Raw genomic sequence first — 19,602 nt, forward strand, 5'->3', positions numbered from 1 at the left:
GGATCGTCCGGTGGGAACAGAACTTCAGCCTGGACACAGTCCTTCAGGGCCACACTGAGAGGGGCAAACGGCACTTTGGTCTTTCTCGTCTCTCTTCACTGACAGCAAAGTCACCGTGCGGCGTCCAGTTTAAAAATGACTGTGGTAATTATTCTATGAAGATTTAACCTGTTTGTGTGACTGTCCTGAGTCTACCATTTAAGGCAGGTGTTAACTCATTTAAAATAAACCCGTTTAAAATAAATGGGTTATGAATTGTGATTTCCGTGAAGCCAATGTTCCATTCCTTTATATGATTCATGTGCCTGCTCTCCGACAACAGGGTAAATGGTGGAATATCAGCCCTGCTCAGCCGGCAATGATCACGGTACATTTTCTTGAAGACAAAACACACATTGAAATCCTGGAACTTTGAGGTGATGATTCCTTAGGGAAAATAAAATTCGGGCTCGAACCATCAAACTTTCGTGCTCACCGATAGCACCACCGAGACAGGTGAAGAATTCACCCATTAAACCAGTAACTCACTGAGCTCAACTTTTTTAATGCAGCGACCAATATAACAGCTGTCCACAGTCAGTCCAAAATGAATGGTTGAAACTTGCAGGAGTGAAAATCCAACGAGCCGTTCTTCACTCTTAAACCAGCAACTGTGAATTTAAGAGAAACGTGCGGGAGAAATACTCGATTTCAGCGCGGTGACACTGGGCCAGAGTAAAGCTCAGTTAATATGATCGCCGAGTGGCGAGAGGGTGGATTTGGAATTCCTGAGCGACCGCACTGCGCATTTTCCAGATCTGCTTGGAGCACCAATCCCTTCAATTCATCACTTACAGGGACAATTCGATTCCCGGTTTCTTTTCCCCGATGCTTGGTGAAATTTTAAAAATTGAAAGCGACCAATATCAAAGCGAACCTCGTCACCGACATGCTCACAGATACAGAGCGGCCTCACTCTGCTTCAGTGAGATGAAAGCCCAGAGTGGTTTCAAGGTCGAATGCAATTGTAAGCAAAGCTCGTTCAATGAAAGTGCAGGTCATTGAGGTGCCTTTAAAGTCCTGATTGTTTGAACTGAATTTCTTCCGAAAGCGCTTGAGATTCAGGTGGAGTGATTTGGGGACTTCCTTTCCCTCTTCGCAAAAGTTTGAACCGCAGCTCAAGATCAAAAGTCCCGGGCTAAATTAGTGATTCTCCGGGATATGAACCTCGCATCGAGAATTATACCCCGACCTCAATGAGCCCAGAAACAAGAACGTGTCGTCACATTTACGTGTCACGGTCACATTCTAAACTGGTTTGTCCTGTGCTGTACATTACTGTCTAAATATTACAGATAAGCAGAGCACTTGAGCTGTCACAGCTGTGACTTTGACTTTTCTCCCTCTCCTCTCGATCTCCCCAGTTGCTGCCACTAACCACAATCTTCTCTCACACTTCTCCATCAGGAAGTTCCGAGCCTCGGTTTTCAAATGAAATAACGCCCATCTCTCCAATCACCGACAGCCCAGAGAGAGTTTCATAATTTCAGCTCCCACTTTGCCCAAATCCTCCTTAAAGTACCGTGAAAAAATTGGCTTTTCGTCAATAATAATATTATTAAATGTTATTGTCTTCAGGGGCATTGTTTAAGATTTCACGGCTTTTAAAGATCACTGCTGATGTTTAACGAATCGCCTCTTGGTTGGAGGCTTCTGTGTGGGAAAGATCAGGAAGCGATAATTGAGAGACCGAGGATGAAGCTGTTTGATGGGAGCACTGGGGACACAGACCGTGCGCGGCTCCAGTGGAGCAATCGGTCAGCGCGCGTTATTTCTACAATAATTATACACTCGAGAAATGCTGGGGTTGTGAGTTTCAGCGCCATCTAAAGTAGTTGAACCTTCGAAACATTTTGACTGGAGTTCAAGGTACAACCGGTTCCATAACACATCGACTTCTTCATGTCCCCATGTGGGCACTGAGGCTCCTCTGGCCTCCCGTCTTGCAATAGCAGGTGAGAGTTTATTTGTTTATAGGAGGGAGAGGGGGCGATTGGCGAGAGCTGAAATGGTAAAGCGGCCAGCACGACATCTTTAAATCTGAAGAACCAAACACACAATTCTTCTTTCCGTGAAGCAGAGATTCATCGGTTTGAAGTGTCGTGTAGGGAAAATTCGGGAGGCAAATCTGCTGCCTGGTGTCACGGTGTAACGGGTGAAATTATTCAGCTTTCAATTGTTGATCGGCTGAAATCTCGAGAGGCCTTTTCCAGCTTCCGTGTGGAACAAGTTCAGCTTTTGAGCCATTGGGTAAAGTGTTTTATTTTTATTTGCTGCGAACGAATGACAAGACATTTTGTACAGACAAGAAGAATTGTAAAATCACGAGTTCTCTGTCCATGTTTCTTACATCATGTTCAACAGAAACAAGGATTCTCCTCAACATGTTGCTGAAAATTGTACAAAAGAGATGCTCCCCATCATTGGACAGCGACAGGGATAATTTTGAGTCCCACCATGAATCTGTATGATGGAAACTAATTTAACAGCGAGCCTGGATAGCTCAGTCGGTAGAGCATCAGACTTTTAAAACAGGTGGTGATCTGAGGGTCCAGGGTTCAAGTCCCTGTTCAGGCTAAAAGTTTTAAAACAGCTGGCAAGTTCTGCTTTTCCAGCGGACCAACATCAACGAAAGGAGCAAGAGTTGGCCATTCAGTCCCTCGAGCCTGATCTTCGACCTCAAATCCACTTTCCCGACCTATCCCCATATCTCTTGAGTTCCTTCGTGTCCAAAAATCTATCTACCTCAGTTTTGAATCTATTCAATGGCTCAGCATCCACAGCCCTCTGGGGTAGAGAATTCCAATGGTTCACAACCCTCTCAGTGAAGAAATTATTCCTCTTCTCTGTACCAAATGGCCGGCCCCTTATCTTGGGATTATAACCATTAGTTCTGGACTCTCCAGCGAGGGGAAACAGCATCCCAGCATTTACCCTGTCAAGCCCTCGAAGAATTTTACATGTTTCAATGAGACCACCTCATTATTGTAAACTGCAGAGAATATAGGCCCATTCTACTCAATCTCTCCTCACAGGACAACCCTCTTATCCCAGGAATCAATCTAGTGAACTTTTGTTGCACCCACTCTAAGGCAAGTGTATCGTTCCGCAGGTAAGGAGATCAAAACTGTACACAGTACTCCAGATGCGGTCTCACCAAAGCCCTATATAATTACAGCAAGACTTCCTTATCCTTGTTCTCCAACCACCTCGCAATAAAGGCCAACACACCATTTGCTTTCCTAATTGCTTGCTGCACCTGCATGTTAACTTTCTGTGATCCGTGTACAAGGACACACAAATCCCTCTGAATACCAACACTTTGTACTCTCTCACCGTTTAAAAGATATTCTGTTTTCTATTCTTCCTACCAAAGTGAATAACCTCACATTTCCACACTTTATACTTCATTTGCCAACTTCTAGCCCACTCACTTAACCTGTCTGTATCACTTTGCATCCTCTTTGCGTCCTCCTCACAGCTTACTTTCCCACCTAGTTTTGTCTCATCAGCAAACTTGGATACGTTACACTCGGTCCCCTCATCTAAGTCATTAATATAGATTGTAAATAGCTGAGGCCCAAGCACTGATCTTCACGGCACCCCACTAGTTACAACCTGCCAACCCCAAAATGACCTCTTTATTCCGACTTCCATGTCTCACGAATTTGATTGAGTTTTTTGAAGGGGTAACCAAGAAGATAGATGAGGGCTGTGCAGTAGACGTGGTCTACATGGACTTCAGCAAAGCATTTGACAAGGTACCGCATGGTAGGTTGTTACATAAGGTTAAATCTCATGGGATCCAAGGTGAGGTAGCCAATTGGATACAAAATTGGCTTGACGACAGAAGACAGAGGGTGGTTGTAGAGGGTTGTTTTTCAAACTGGATGCCTGTGTCCAGCGGTGTGCCTCAGGGATCGGTGCTGGGTCCGCTGTTATTTGTTATTTATATTAATGATTTGGATGAGAATTTAGGAGGCATGGTTAGTAAGTTTGCAGATGACACCAAGATTGGTGGCATTGTGGACAGTGAAGAAGGTTATCTAGGATTGCAACGGGATCTTGATCAATTGGGCCAGTGGGCCGATGAATGGCAGATGGAGTTTAATTTAGATAAATGTGAGGTGATGCATTTTGGTAGATCGAATCAGGCCAGGACCTACTCCGTTAATGGTAGGGCGTTGGGGAGAGTTATAGAACAAAGAGATCTGGGAGTACAGATTCATAGCTCCTTGAAAGTGGAGTCACAGGTGGATAGGGTGGTGAAGAAGGCATTCAGCATGCTTGGTTTCATTGGTCAGAACATTGAATGCAGGAGTTGGGATGTCTTGTTGAAGTTGTACAGGGCATTGGTGAGGCCACACTTGGAGTACTGTGTACAGTTCTGGTCACCCTATTATAGAAAGGATATTATTAAACTAGAAAGAGTGCAGAAAACATTTACTAGGATGCTACCGGGACTTGATGGTTTGACTTACAGGGAGAGGTTAGACAGACTGGGACTTTTTTCCCTGGAGAGTAGGAGGTTAAGGGGTGATCTTATAGAAGTCTATAAAATAATGAGGGGCATAGATAAGGTCGATAGTCAAAATCTTTTCCCAAAGGTAGGGGAGTCTATAACGAGGGGGCACAGATTTAAGGTGAGAGGGGAGAGATACAAAAGGGTCCAGAGGGGCAATTTTTTCACTCAAAGGGTGGTGAGTGTCTGGAACGAGCTGCCAGAGGCAGTCGTAGAGGCGGGTACAATTTTGTCTTTTAAAAAGCATTTGGACAGTTACATGGGTAAGATGGGTATCGAGGGATATGGGCCAAGTGCAGGCAATTGGGACTAGCTTAGTGGTATAAACTGGGCGACATGGACATGTTGGGCCGAAGGGCCTGTTTCCATGTTGTAACTTCGATGATTCTATGATTCCTGTTTTCTCGACGTCAACCAATCCCCAATCCATGCTAATAAATTACCCACAATCCCATGAACCCTAATCTCGTTCAACAAACTTTTGTGTGGCACCTTATCGAATGCCTTTTGAAAATCCAAATATTCTACATCCACTGGTTCTCCCTTATCTACCCTGCTATCAACACCCTCAAAACCTCTAATAGAGTTGTCAAACACGATTTCCCTTTCATAAAAGCGAGTTGCATGTGCCTAATCATATTATGATTTTCTAAGTGCCCTGTTACCACGTCCCGAGTAATGGATTCTAGCATTTTCCCTGCTACTATTGTCAGGCTAAATGGCCTGTAGTTCCCTGTTTTCTCTCTCCCTCCTTTCTTGAATAAAGGGGTTACATTTGGTACCTTCCAATCCATGGGGACCTTTCTAGAATCATGGGAACTCTGGAAGATAAAACCAATGCATCCACTGTCTCTGCAGCCACCTCTTTTAAAACATTAGGATGTCGGCCATCAGGGCCAAAGAATTTGTCAGCTTTTAGTCCCATTAATTTCTCCAGTACTGTTTCTTTACTAATCTTAATTGCTTTAGGTTCCTCACTCATTAGAACCTTGGTTCCCCAATACTTCTGGTATGATTTTTGTGTCTTCTACTGTGAAGACAGATACAAAATACTTGTTTAACGTCTCTTTCATTTCCTTATTCTCCATTATAAATTCTCCTGTCTCTGTCTCCAAGGGACCCATGTTTACTTTCGCTAATCCCTTCCTTCACACATACTTGTAGAAACTCTTACAATCCATTCTTATATTTCTTTCTGTTTTACCGTCATTCTATTTTCTCCCATGTTATCAATTTCTTGGTCATCCTTTGCTGATTTCTCAAACTCTCCTAATCCTCAGGCTTACTATTCTTTTTGGCAACATTGTAAGCCTCTTTTATCCGAAAGTGACGGGATACTGATGTAAGGGACAGTCAGGACTGGAGACACCTGAGATCAAGCTCAGGGTGCCTGAGGTTCCATCCAGCAGGATCATCTCGTGTACACGGGGGACTGGCATGTTTACTCTGGTACAGTACAGGAAAGAGAATTTGCTCATATATTTCTTAATGAGGTATTAAAGTTGCTGACTCTCAGACTTGTTAATTAATAAGACAATGCATTAGTTAGAACCTTCCATCCCTAAGTCTCTCTGTTCCTCTACTTTTAAACTTTGACCATTTAGTTTACATTTCATCTCATTTTACTTCCTCTCAAAATGTATCACGTCACATTTCTCTGCATTAAATTTCACCTGCCTGTTTACGAACCTGTGGACGTCACAATGAAGTCACTGACTCCTCTTCCCAGTTCCCCACGCTGCCAATGTTGGTGTCACCTATAGATTTTCACCTTGTGTCCCACATACCCAAGCTCAGATCATTCTCTATATTGAGAAGAGCAATGGTCCCAACACTGACCCTGGGGGACACCACTGTTTACATCCCTCCAGTCTGAAGAACATCCATTAACCACTACTCTCTGTTTTCTGCCCTTTACACAACTTCCTACCCACACTGCCCCATTCATTTTAATACCGTGGGTATTAATTTTATCAATAAGCCTCCTGTCCGTCATCTTATCAAACACCTTTTCACAATCCATCAACACAACATCCACTACATTCCCTTCATCAGTGGACTTGTGATATCTCAATTAATCCATGTTGGCTGTTCTTAATTAATGTGTTTTTCTAACAAATGTTGAAATGTTTGCTCCACCTCATCTGGTTTCACCTGTTTCAAGCCACAACAGAATTGTCGAGTTTTCTCCTGGAGCTTAAGATAAATTATTTTTTTAAAATGATGCTTCAGACAATGACGGATATCTGGACTTAGAACTGCCCATCCAGTGGCGCAACTCCAGCCCCTCACACACTCCGATTGGTTGGAGGACCAACTGTCCACACAGCCGTCCAGTCAATTTACCATAAGACCATAAGAGATAGGAGCAGGAGTAGGCTATTCGGCCCCTCGAGCCTGCTCCGCCATTAAATGAGATCATGGCTGATTTGATTTTTACCTCAACTCCACTTTCCCGCCCTTTCCCCATATCCTTTGACTCCCTTGCTGATCAAAAATTTGTCTAACTCAGACTTCAATGTATTCAATGACTCAGCCTCCACAGCTTTTTGGGGTAAAGAATTCCAAAGACTCACGATGCTCTGGGAGAAGAAATTCCTCCTCATTTCCGTCTTAAACGGGTGACCCCTTATTCTGAGACTATGCCCCCGAGTTTTAGATTCCCCCATGAGGGGTAACATCCTCTCAGCATCTACGCTATCGAGTCTCCTCAGAATCTTGTCTGTTTCAATTGGATCTCCTCTCATTCATCTAAACTCCATTGAGTATAGACGCAGCCTGTTCAATCTTTCATCATAAGACAACCCTTCCATACCCGGAATCAACCTCGTGAACCTTCTCTGAACTGCCTCAAATGCAAGTATGTCCTTCCTTAGAACTGTACGCAGTACTCCAGTTGTGGTCTCACCAGCACCCTGTACATTTGTAGCATGGCTTCACTGCTTTTATACTCCATCCCCCGAGACATAAAAGCCAATATTCCGTTTGCCTTCCGGATTACCTGCTGCACCTGTATGTTGAATTGTGTCTTTCTTGCACGAGGAAACCCAGATCCCTCTGTACTGCAGCATTTTGTAGTATTTCTCCATTCAAATAAAAAAGCAAAATATTTTTTTCCTCCCAAAGTGGATGACTTCACATTTTCCCACATTATATTCCATCTGCCAATTTTTTGCCCATTCGCTTAACCAGGCAACATCCCTTCGCAGACACGTTGTGTCCTCATTGCAACTTGCTATTCCACCTATCTTTGTATCATCAGCAAATCTGGCCACAAGACACTCTGTTCCTCCATCCAAGTCATTGATATACATTGTAAATAATTGAGGCCACAGGACTGATCCCTGCAACACCCCACGAGTTATATGAAATGCCTATAAATTTCCGCTCCTCCTATTGGTCCGGATCTCTCCTTAATCGCCAGGCGGGATTAATGGTGAGACTGGCGGTCCCGAGGTGCATTTGGAAAATAAACATAAATTGAACCCTTCAGTTAATAAAACGAAATTAATAAAAGTCACTGAAAATTTTTTTTCTGGAGTTCACCAAATTCGGGGTGGAGGGGGGAGGGCTTCTATGCTGTGTGTTTGTGCCGGTTTTAATGGCTCGAAGCGCTGGGGTTTCAGTTTATTTTATTATCCTTGGTCCAAACGCGCTCTCCCTGTTTCCAATGTCTTTGTTTTTCGGCCTGATATTAAGATCATCAATGGCGGCTGCATCACCCAGCATGCAGCGCGGTACAGATTGTGCCCTATCTGAATCAGTGGAGCCCAGCACGCAGGCGCAGTAGTGACTCATTATCGGTCAGTGTGTCCTGAGCATGCGCGGCCAGTCGAGGCTGCGGGAGGAGCGCGTTCGGTGCAGGTCAGAGGATCGGAGCAAGAGGCTCAATAAACCCCGGGGCCCGGGTCCGGGCTCAGGCCCAGGCTCAGGCTTTACAAACCCCGAGTGCGGCCCCAGACCCGAATATAAAACAGTGAACATTATCCCCCCCTCACTCCCCGCCGGGAAATGAAGGGGAAATGGGGATCGGTCAGGGAGCGTCTGTAAATGAAGGAGAAATGGTGATCGGTCAGGGAGCGTCTGTAAATGAAGGAGAAATGGTGATCGGTCAGGGAGCGTCTGTAAATGAAGGAGAAATGGTGATCGGTCAGGGAGCGTCTGTAAATGAAGGAGAAATGGTGATCGGTCAGGGAGCGTCTGTCAATGAAGGAGAAATGGTGATCGGTCAGGGAGCGTCTGTAAATGAAGGAGAAATGGTGATCGGTCAGGGAGCGTCTGTAAATGAAGGAGAAATGGTGATCGGTCAGGGAGCGTCTGTCAATGAAGGAGAAATGGTGATCGGTCAGGGAGCGTCTGTAAATGAAGGAGAAATGGTGATCAGTCAGGGAGCGTCTGTAATTGAAGGGAAATGGAGATCGGTTAGGGAGCGTCTGTAATTGAAGGAGAAATTGAGATCGGTCAGGGAGTGTCTGTAAATGAAGGAGAAATGGTAATCGGTCAGGGAGCGTCTGTAATTGAAGAAGAAATGGTGATCGGTCAGGGAGCTTCTGCCAATGAAGGAGAAATGGTGATTGGTCAGGGAGCATCTGTAATTGAAGAACTGGTGATCGGTCAGGGAGCGTCTGTAAATGAAGGAGATATGTGATTGGTCAGGGAGCATCTGTAAATGAAGGAGATATGTGATTTGTCAGGGAGCGTCTACAAATGAAGCAGAAATGGTGATCGGTCAGTGATCGTCTGTAAATGAAGGAGCAATGGTGATCTCTATATCTTTATTCATCCGAGCTCGAGCTTTGGATGCTGTTCCTTTCCTCCTCGTGGGAATCTGTCTACTCTGTACCCAAACCAACTCCTCCTTGAAGGCCTCCCACTGTTCAATTACTGTTCTGCCTGCCAATTTTTGATTCCAATCCACACGGACAAGATCCCTTTTTAACTCACTGGAATTTGCCCTCCTCCAGTTAAGAATTTTCACATTTGACTGTCCCCTGTCCTTTTCCATAACTGTTCCAAACCTAATGAGATTATGATCACTGCTGCCCCACTGAAACATGCTCCACCTGCCCCACTTCATTCTCCACACCGAGCCCACTGCTGTGCTCACACTCACTCTCTCACATTCACTCTTTCACACTCACTCTCTCACACTCACTCTCACACTCACTCTCTCTCACATTCACTCTCTCACATCCACTCTCTCACACTCACATTCACTCTCACATTCACTCTCTCACATTCAATGTCTTGCATTCACTCTCTCACACTCACTCTCTCACACTCACTCACATTCACTCTCTCACACTCACATTCACTCTCTCACACTCACTCTCTCACACTCACTCTCTCTCACACTCACTCACATTAACTCTCTCACACTCACTCTCTCACACTCACTCACATTCACTCTCTCACACTCACTCACATTCACTCTCTCACACTCACATTCACTCTCTCACACTCACTCTCTCACACTCACTCACATTCACTCTCTCACACACTCTCTCTCACAGTCACTCTCTCACACTCACTCTCTCACACTCACTCTCTCACACTCACTCTCTCACACACTCTCACACTCACTCTCTCACTCACTCTCTCACATTCACTCTCTCACATTCACTCTCTCACATTCACTCTCTCACCCTTTCACTCTCTCACATTCACTCTCTCACCCTTTCACTCATGGTTTAGGGCCACTGAAAGATGATGCGATGAGTTTGGATTGCAGCAGAGGGAGAAGGGAGAGTGTGTGGGACGGGGATTTACAGCTTTGAGGCACAAGAGAGGAAAGAATGTTTTGTAGACACTAGAATTGTCTGTTCTGAATTTCTATCCTGTACTTACAGTGATGACTTTTATAAACTCCTTTACAGGGTATTAGAAGGGGAGGATTTGCAGAGGGAAACTCAAACCAAACAGCACGCCAAGATCTGACAGAGTCACTCGATTCATCAGGACCTGAATATAATCGGCCTTTGAATGTGGAAGGAGAAATGTTTGTCTGTGCTGTCTGTGGGAGAAGATTTCAAACATCAGTGTGAGTGGAAAAGCACCGAGACACACACACCCGAGTGAGAGTGTTCCAGTGCACTGACTGTGGAAAGAGCTTTAACCAGTTACACAGCCTGAAAAAACATCACACCATTCACAGCGGGGAGAAACCGTACACGTGTTCTGTGTGTGGACGAGGCTTCAACTGATCGTCCAACATGGAGAGACACAAGGACACCCGGACCACGGAGAAACCGTGGAAATGTGGGGACTGTGGGAAGGGATTCAATTACCCGTCCAGGCTGGAAACTCATCCACGCCGTCACACTGGGGAGAGGCCGTTCACCTGCTCCGTGTGTGGGAAGAGATTCACTTGGTCATCACACCTGCTGTCACACCAATGAGAGACCTTTTAAATGCTCTGACTGTGGGAAGAGCTTTAAAGGCAGAAACGAACTGCTGAGACATCAACGCAGTGACACCGGGGAGAGGCCATTCACCTGCTCCGTGTGCGGGAAGAGATTCACACTGTCATCCACCCTGCTGGCACACCAGCGAGTTCACACTGGGGAGAGGCCGTTCACCTGCTCCGTGTGTAAGAAGAGATTCACTCAGTCATCCACCCTGCTGAAACATCAACTTGTTCAAACTGATGAGAGACCGTTTAAATGTTCTGACTGTGAGAGGAGCTTTAAAAGCAAAATTGAACTGCTGACACACCAACGCACTCACACTGGGGAGAGGCCGTTCATCTGCTCTGTGTGTAAGAAGAGATTCACTCGGTCATCCCACCTGCTGATACACCAGCGAGTTCACACTGGGGAGAGGCCGTTCTCCTGCTCCGTGTGTGGGAAGAAATTCACTCATTCTTCCACCCTGCTGACACACCAGCGAGTTCACTCCGATGAGAGACCTTTTAAATGTTCTGACTCTGAGAAGAGGTTTAAAAGCAAAAGGAATCTGCTGACACACCAACGCACTCACACTGGGGAGAGGCCGCTCACCTGCTCCGTGTGAGGGAAGGGATTCACTATTTCATCCAAACTGCTGACACACCAACTTGTTCACACTGGGGAGAGACCTTTTGAATGTTCTGACTGCACGAAGAGCTCTAAATGCAGATACAAATTGTGAAGACATCGACACACTCCCGTCAGGGAGAGGCCGTTCACCTGCTCCCTGTGTAAGAAGAGATTTACTCGGTCATCACACCTGCTGAGACACCAGCGAGTTCACACTGATAAGAGACCTCTGAAATGTTCTGACTGTGAGAAGGGCTTTAAAACAAATGATCTGAAACACTGACACTGGGGAGAGACTGTTCACCTGCTCCGTGTGTGGGAAGGGATTCACTAATTCATCCCACCTTCTGAGATATCAACTTGTTCACACTATTGAGTGACCTTTTAATGCAGTAACTTTGAGAAGAGCTTTAAAGGCAGAAATGAACTGCTGACACATCAACTCGCACACATTGTGGAGAGACTGTTCACCTGCTCCGTGTGTGGGAAGGGACTCACTCAGTCATCACATGTGCTGAGACACCAGCGAGTTCACAAGTGACTGCAGGGGTTGGATTCTGCAGTTAATCACATCCAGGACTGAACTCTGGTGTTTAGAGACAGGAAGAACAACGTGTAAGGATTAACCCATTAACAGATAGAATTTAGTATAATTTTAATCAATAGTAGAAGTAGAATCAAATGTACTGTGAATCTATGTATCTATAAATGTAAACTGTACTGTGTATTAATATAGAATGAACCATGTAACGTGTGTTCAATAAGAAAGTGCTGGTGGGCCGAGAAGGATGCATGATGGTTATTATAGTCAAGTTTGCAGTTAAAACTCAAAGGATGCTGACAACAGTAAAGTGGGAATTAACAGACCTAAGGGAGGAATGTGCTGTAATAGCATAATGTCTAAAAGACATGTAGATAAAGGGACTGAAGGTTCATTAGTGGGCGTAGTATATAGGCCTCCTAATAGTTGCAACTCTGCTGGAAGAAGTATTAATCAGGAGATAGTCGGGGCATGTAATAAGGGAACAGCCATAATTATGGGGGATTTTAATTATCATATTAACTGGACAAATCAAATTGGGCAGAGCAGCCTTGAGGACGAGTTCATTGAGTGCATCAGGGATGGATTTCTTGAGCAGTATGTAACTGATCCTACAAGGGGGCAGGCAACCTTGGACCTGGTCCTGTGTAATGAGTCAGGATTAATTAATAATGTCCTAGTTAAGGATCCCCTTGGAACGAGCGACCGCAACATGGTTGAATTCCATATCCAATTAGAGGGTGAGAAGGTTGATTCTCAAACAAGCGTACTGAGCTTGAATAAAGGAGACTATGATGGTATGAGAGCGGAATTGATTAAAGTGGACTGGGAAAATAGATTAAAGGGTAAGACGGTACATGAGCAGTGGTGTTCATTTAGGGAGTTATTTTACAACTTTCAAAATAAATATACTCCACTGAGGAAAAAAGGGTGTAAAAGAAATGACAGCCATCCGTGGCTAAGTAAAGAAATCAAGGATAGTATCCGACTAAAAACAAGGACATATAAGGTAGCCAAACTTAGTGGGAGGATAGAAGATTGGGAATTCTTCAAAAGACAGCAAAAAGTAACTGAAGGATTGATTAAGAAAGGGAAGTTAGATTATGAAAAGAAATTAGCAAAAAATATAAAAACAGATAGCAAGAGTTTCTATAGTTATATAAAAAGAAAAAGGGTGGCTAAGGCAAACATAGGTCCCTTAGAGGATGAGACCGGGAAATTAATGGTGGGAAACATGGAGATGGCAAAAATGCTGAACAAATATTTTGTTTCAGTCTTTACAGTAGAGGACACTAAGAATATCCCAACACTGGACAAACAGGGGACTCTCGGGGGGGAGGAGATAAATACGATTAAAATCACTCAGGAGATGGTACTCAGTAAAATAATGGGACTCAAGGCGGATAAATCCCCTGGACCTGATGGCTTCCATCCTAGGGTCTTGAGGGAAGTGGCAGTAGGGATTGTGGATGCTTTGGTGATAGTTTTCCAAAATTCCCTGGACTCAGGAGAGGTCCCGGCAGATTGGAAAACTGCTAATGTAACACCGTTATTTAAAAAGGGTAGTAGGCAGAAGGCTGGAAATTATAGGCCAGTTAGCTTAACATCTGTGGTGGGTAAAATTTTGGAGTCTATTATTAAGGAGACAGTAACGGAACATTTAGATAAGCATAATTTAATAGGATAATGTCAGCATGGCTTTATGAAGGGGAAGTCATGTCTGACAAATTTGCTTGAGTTCTTCGAGGATATAACGTATAGGGTGGATAAAGGGGAACCAGTGGACATAGTGTATTTAGACTTCCAGAAGGCATTCGACAAGGTGCCACATAAAAGATTATTACTTAAGATAAAAAATCACGGGATTGGGGGTAATATTCTGGCATGGGTGGAGGATTGGTTATCGAACAGGAAGCAGAGAGTTGGGATAAATGGTTCATTTTCGGACTGGCAACCAGTAACCAGTGGTGTTCCACAGGGGTCGGTGCTGGGTCCCCAACTCTTTACAATCTATATTAACGATTTGGAGGAGGGGACCGAGTGCAACATATCAAAATTTGCAGATGATACAAAGATGGGAGGGAAAGTAGAGAGTGAGGAGGACATAAAAAACCTGCAAGGGGATATAGACAGGCTGGGTGAGTGGGCGGAGATTTGGCAGATGCAATATAATATTGGAAAATGTGAGGTTATGCACTTTGGCAGGAAAAATCAGAGAGCAAGTTATTTTCTTAATGGCGAGAGACTGGAAAGTACTGCAGTACAAAGGGATCTGAGGGTCCTAGTGCAAGAAAATCAAAAAGTTGGTATGCAGGTGCAGCAGGTGATCAAGAAAGCCAACGGAATGTTGGCTTTTATTGCTAGGGGGATAGAATATAAAAACAGGGAGGTATTGCTGCAGTTATATAAGGTATTGGTGAGACCGCACCTGGAATACTGCATACAGTTTTGGTCTCCATACTTAAGAAAAGACATACTTGCTCTCGAGGCAGTACAAAGAAGGTTCACTCGGTTAATCCCGGGGATGAGGGGGCGGACATATGAGGAGAGGTTGAGTAGATTGGGTCTCTACTCATTGGAGTTCAGAAGAATGAGAGGCGATCTTATTGAAACATATAAGATTGTGAAGGGTCTTGATCGGGTGGATGCAGTAAGGATGTTCCCAAAGATGGGTGAAACTAGAACTAGGGGGCATAATCTTAGAATAAGGGGCTGCTCTTTCAAAACTGAGATGAGGAGAAACTTCTTCACTCAGAGGGTGGTAGGTCTGTGGAATTTGCTGCCCCAGGAAGCTGTGGAAGCTACATCATTAGATAAATTTAAAACAGAAATAGACAGTTTCCTAGAAGTAAAGGGAATTAGGGGTTATGGGGAGCGGGCAGGAAATTGGACATGAAGCTGAGTTCGGACCGGTCAATGCCCTGTGGGTGGCGGAGAGGGCCCAGGGGCTATGTGGCCGGGTCCTGCTCCGACTTCTTGTGTTCTTTAGATTTGTGGTTGGGATCAGATCAGCCATGATCTTATTGAATGGCGGAGCAGGCTCGAGGGGCCGATTGGCCTACTCCTGCTCCAATTTCTTATGTTCGTATGTTCTTATTAAATCAAGGAGTCACTCAGGCTCAGGCCTCTCCATCTCGAGCCTCCACAAGCTCGTGAGCAGAAGTCTGTTTATACAAACGATTCTGTGAAGGCTCGCAATGTAAACTCTAAATAAGGTTCTGTTAAGTCTGTAACAACAAGGCACGGATGGTACCAGGAGTTATGCTTGGAATGTAACTTCTGAAGGTTGAGAGACATGAATAATGGTCAGGCTGAGAGATGTGGATGTGAGAGTGAACTGCTCATAAACTGAAAAAGGGAATAAGAAGAGACCTCAAAAGCTGAGGAAGGCGCACAAGATTCTGGCAAGGAAGAAGAGAACTTTTCAGTCAACAGATCACAGCAAGAGAGAGAGAGAGAGACCGCACCGTAGTCACTTGGAGGGACAGAGAGAGAGAGAGAGAGACCGCACCGCAGTCACTTGGAGGGAGAGAGAGAGAGAGAGAGAGACCGCACCGTTGTCACTTGGAGGGATAGAGAGAGAGAGAGAGAGAGAGACCGCACCGTAGTCACTTGGAGGGATAGAGAGAGAGAGAGAGAGACCGCACCGTAGTCACTTGGAGGGATAGAGAGAGAGAGAGAGACCGCACCGTAGTCACTTGGAGGGATAGAGAGAGAGAGAGAGAGAGACCGCACCGTAGTCACTTGGAGGGATAGAGAGAGAGAGAGAGACCGCACCGTAGTCACTTGGAGGGATAGAGAGAGAGAGAGAGAGAGAGAGCGCACCGTAGTCACTTGGAGGGATAGAGAGAGAGAGAGAGAGAGAGACCGCACTGTAGTCACTTGGAGGGACACTCCCGAGGTTTCAAGGAACACTCACTATTTCTCTTTGTTCAGTATCACCTTTTTGCACTAATTGTGATGTGATTAATAAATCGGTTTTGCCTTTAACCGTAATACCAGTACCAGTGGTGATCTTGTTGTTGTCAGGAACCAGTCCTTAGATTGGATTAGATTATAATCCTGAAAATAGTGGTTCAAATCCTACAATTGGCGACCACGAAGGGACTATTTCTGACAACAGCTAAAACCTGGTGGGGGATAGTTACATAATATAAATTGATTATTTCTCCAGTAAAATGCAGTGAGTGGGGGATAGTTACATAATATAAATTGATTATTTCTCCAGTAAAATGCAGTGAGTGGGGGATAGTTACATAATATAAATTGATTATTTCTCCAGTAAAATGCAGAGTGGAGGATAGTTACATAATATAAATTGATTATTTTTCCAGTAAAATGCAGTGAGTGGAGGATAGTTACATAATATAAATTGATTATTTTTCCAGTAAAATGCAGTGAGCGGAGTGCACACCCACCACGGGTGGCCTCATAAAATGAGGACAATCAGTTCTTCTTTCCTTGGTTCGCGGTCTCTGTTATCTGGGGATTTAGTTCAGTGGTGGAGCGCATGTTTTGCGTGTGTTGAGGTCCTGGGTTCATCTCTCGAAGTAATTTTTCACCAGAATTACCCACGGAAAGTTGAATGACGCTTTTTGAGCTCAGCGAGTTCCAACTTCTGAGGCTCCACAAGCATTAAATTGTCCCGGAGCGGGACTTCATCTCACGGTCCCCTCAACAGCTCAACTCAAAGCAGCCGCCGACTGAGGGGAATGTGTGACGGTGCAATATCGAGCGAGCAGTCCCAGCTCTTGTTCCTGTTTGACGCTCTGTCATTCTTCCATCTCACTTTATGATTCAGAGGTTCGATTTCAGCCTTGTCACTGACCATTAGCGATTGGGTTTTTTTTATTTCCGCAGATTTTTTTTGGAAAGTTCAAAGTAAAGAGGAGCAGAAACCCCGTGAACTGAAGCAGAGGTTGAACATTGTGAACACGCGGGACCGCTGGGCATCTCGATGTCCTGGAGAGACGGAGCAGAAAGCTCACGGCTTCACTTCTAAAGTGTCTGCTTGTTTATTTCTCAGTTACCTTTTGCCCCGTGGGGATGTCGCTCAGTGGAAGAGCGCATGCTTTGCATGTATGAGGTCCCGGGTTCAATCCCCGGCATCTCCAAACAAGTTAAATTTTGGATTCAACTGTGAGAATATCATCTGAGACTCGCCTCACATTCACACACAAGGAGAGACAAGAGTTTCTTCACCTCGCGAAAAACCGAACGCTCCGCACAGAATATCATTCAATGGGAGAGCGCCCACGGTGTTTCAATGGCTCCCATCTCATGGTGGATCAGCTTGCCCAGTGATCGATTATTTCCAGTTTCACAGATTGCGGGGAAGCAGCGGACCGGCGTTCCGACCACAAAGAGGGAAGAATAGTCTGGATGTTGGGAGCTTCATCTTTTCCCAGAGAGGACTGAGCATCTGGAATGTATTCCCGGCTGGTGTGGTGGGTGCTGACTCTCTCTGGTGGGGTGGGTGCTGACCCTCTCTGGTGTGGTGAGTGCTGACTCTCTCTGGTGCGGTGGGTGCTGACCCTCTCTGGTGTGGTGAGTGCTGACCCTCTCTGGTGTGGTGAGTGCTGACTCTCTCTGGTGCGGTGGGTGCTGACCCTCTCTGGTGCGGTGGGTGCTGACTCTCTCTGGTGTGGTGGGTGCTGACCCTCTCTGGTGTGGTGAGTGCTGACTCTCTCTGGTGCGGTGGGTGCTGACCCTCTCTGGTGTGGTGAGTGCTGACTCTCTCTGGTGTGGTGGGTGCTGACCCTCTCTGCTGCGGTGGGTGCTGACTCTCTCTGGTGCGGTGGGTGCTGACTCTGACTCTCTCTGGTGCGGTGGGTGCTGACTCTCTCTGGTGTGGTGGGTGCTGACCCTCTCTGCTGCGGTGGGTGCTGACCCTCTCTGCTGCGTTGGGTGCTGACCCTCTCTCTGGTGCTGTGGGTGCTGACTCTGACCCTCTCTGGTGTGGTGGGTGCTGACTCTCTCTGGTGCAGTGGGTGCTGACCCTCTCTGGTGCGGTGGGTGCTGACTCTCTCTGGTGCGGTGGGTGCTGACTCTCTCTGGTGCGGTGGGTGCTGACCCTCTCTGGTGCGGTGGGTGCTGACTCTCTCTGGTGCGGTGGGTGCTGACTCTGACTCTCTCTGGTGCGGTGGGCGCTGACTCTGACTCTCTCTGGTGCGGTGGGCGCTGACTCTGACTCTCTTTGGTGCGGTAAGTGCTGACTCTCTCCCTGCCTTCTCGAGGGATCTGGACCGGTTCTTGACTGGGGCAGAGATCGCATCATATGGAAGGTGAGTGGTTTTACAGTTAACCTACGCATGGTCAGTGTGATCCACTGGACTCGATTCGATAGCCTGAGGGAGTCGGGGAGGAATTTCCCAGAATTTCCCCTCCTGATTGGCCCTGGATTTTTTTCTGGTTTGTCACCGCTCCCAGGAGATTCCATGTTCCCGGTGGGTGGGGCTGGTGGTGTGTGTAGGAAGTGTCCAGTCACGATGCTCCAGGCATGTGGGGCAGGATTGATGAACGGGCTGGTCTTCTCCTGCCCGTCATGTCCGTCTGTAACCCCAGATCGTCAAGGTGTTTTTAGTGAAGTGATCTTTCAACACAAACCCTCACCTGGGACAAGTCCTGCGTCCGTCTGTAGTGAAATGAGATTCAATGCTCTCTGGGCCTCACCTTGTCCTCCTCCTTTTACATTATTATATTGTCCGCACACAGTGATATGTTTGGTTAAGATGAAAATACAAATTATCCGCTCTGGGCTCCTCCAGTCTCTCTGTGTTTCTCTCTCCTGCTAAACTGATTGACTGTCAGATAATAGTAACTGGTGTCCTCTCCATCCCGTTCTCAACACCCAGACACGACGACTTACTGAATAAATTCAACACTCACAGACAGTCCAGTGTCAGACAGTTACAGACGGTTTCTCTCCACCTTTCCTAACAGGACTGGCGAATGATGAATGCCCCGTCAGACCGGTTGATATGGAGTAAAAGGGACAGTGACCGTCTCACCAATAGCACCGCAGGTCTGTTCACAGACACAGAATCAGTCTTTCCCTTTCTATCAGTGTGTCTATATTACGCTCAGTAACAGTATCCCGCCTCCTTGTACAGCACTAGGGAGAGAGAAAGACAGACAGACAGAGAGAGACACACAGACAAACAGACACAGTATCAGTCTCACACTTCCCATCAGTGTGTCCGTTTCACACTCAGTAACAATATTCCACCTTCATGTACAGCGCTAGAGAGAGATAAAAACAGACAGGCACAGTATCAGAATTACACTTCCTATCAGTGTCTCTGTATCACTCTCAGTAACAGTATCCCACCTTCATATGCTGTTCAAAAGAGAGAGAGAGAGAAACTGACCTGTAATGTCCCGTTTACACAGAGTGACAAATTGGAAAATATTCCATTCCAATTGCTATTCCAAGGTGGAGTGACAGAAGATGCAGTCTCATCTCTCACTGATATTATTTCAGA

At 45.8% G+C, this 19,602-nt stretch overlaps 1 protein-coding gene and 2 non-coding genes across 3 annotated transcripts in view; all 3 read left to right on the forward strand.

Annotated features, from left to right (window-relative positions):
• Positions 1-19,602, forward strand: part of LOC137312007 (zinc finger protein 585A-like) — a 237,209-nt gene that overhangs the window by 186,194 nt on the left and 31,413 nt on the right. The window lies entirely within an intron of this gene.
• trnak-uuu (transfer RNA lysine (anticodon UUU)) lies at positions 2,532-2,616 on the forward strand. Its single transcript is given in 2 exon segments — positions 2,532-2,568; positions 2,581-2,616. It is a non-coding gene; the product is annotated as a tRNA-Lys (tRNA).
• trnaa-ugc (transfer RNA alanine (anticodon UGC)) lies at positions 17,161-17,232 on the forward strand. The gene has a single exon. It is a non-coding gene; the product is annotated as a tRNA-Ala (tRNA).

Source organism: Heptranchias perlo, unplaced genomic scaffold, assembly GCF_035084215.1.
Source record: "Heptranchias perlo isolate sHepPer1 unplaced genomic scaffold, sHepPer1.hap1 HAP1_SCAFFOLD_391, whole genome shotgun sequence".
In the NCBI taxonomy this organism is placed as follows: Eukaryota; Metazoa; Chordata; class Chondrichthyes; order Hexanchiformes; family Hexanchidae; genus Heptranchias; species Heptranchias perlo.